Genomic DNA, 1,306 nt, shown 5'->3' on the forward strand with positions numbered 1-1,306 from the left:
TGAGGGAGGACCCGAGGGAGGACCCGAGGGAGGACCCGAGGGAGGACGTGAGGGAGGACCCGAGGGAGGACGTGAGGGAGGACCCGAGGGAGGACGTGAGGGAGGACCCGAGGGAGGACGTGAGGGAGGACCCAAGGGAGGTCCAGGAAGCAGCTGCATGGCCACAGCAAGAGGCAGGCCGATGGAGGCAGGAGATGCACACAGCTCAACTTGTTTTGAGTGCTGATGCAACAGAGCTTCATAAGCATACAGAGATGCACGCACACATATGCACATACACATGCAAATCCACACACACCCATGTACATTCACATGCATACAGATACACAGGAATGCATGTACCCATACACAATATGCATACACACAGTATGCACACAAGCACGTACACAATCACATACCTACGTATGATCATGTACCCGTATACTCATATCCATACGTGCACGCACACATGTATACATGCACTATACAGCATGTGTGTATGTATATACATGTGCGATGCACATATGCTATTGTTATGTGCCGTCGAATTGCCTGAAACTCATAGCAACCCTAGGTACAACTGCTCTGAAACCTGCCCTGTCCTGAGCCAGTCTCACTCACTCTGACACACCTAATCCCATTGCCCCAGTTATGTCAATTCATCTCATCTGGGGTCTTCCTTTCTTGTGCTGTCCCTCCATGTTCTATTCCGAGCATTATGTCCTTCTCCAAGGACTGGTCCCTCCTGGCTATATGCCCAAAGTATGTGACACGGAGCTTAGAAATCCTTGCCTCCAAGGAGAAACTTGGCTTCACCCTCTCCAAGACAAGCCTATTTATTTTCCTGGCTGTCATGTTATGTTCAATATTCTTCTCGAGCACCACAGCTCAAAGGCATCCATTCTTCTGTCATCCTTAGTCACTGTCCAGCTCTCTAATGCATTGCATGTAATTGCAAAGACCATGGTTTGAATCAGGCGCACCTTGGACTCTAGACTGACGTCATTGCTCCTCACCACTCTGGAGGGGTCCCTGACAGCAGATTTCCGTAGTGCAATTCATCTTTTGATTGTCTATCTGTTGGTGCCAAGAGTGTTGATTGTGGAGCCGAGTAAGCTGAAATTGTTAACAGCCTCAATTTCTTCTCCATCCATCATGGTGCTGCCAATTGGCCCAGGGTGAGAATCTTTGTCTTCTTTATGTTGAACTTCAATCCATATTGAAGACTACAGTCCTTGACTTTTCTGCAGCAAGTGCTTCAGGTCCTTGTCAGTTTCAGCAAGCAAGGTCGTGTCATCTGCATAATGTAGGTTGTTGATGAGTCTTC

This window comes from Elephantulus edwardii, unplaced genomic scaffold (assembly GCF_000299155.1).
Source record: "Elephantulus edwardii isolate Elephantulus edwardi_28Jun2011 unplaced genomic scaffold, EleEdw1.0 scaffold00127, whole genome shotgun sequence".
NCBI lineage: Eukaryota > Metazoa > Chordata > Mammalia > Macroscelidea > Macroscelididae > Elephantulus > Elephantulus edwardii.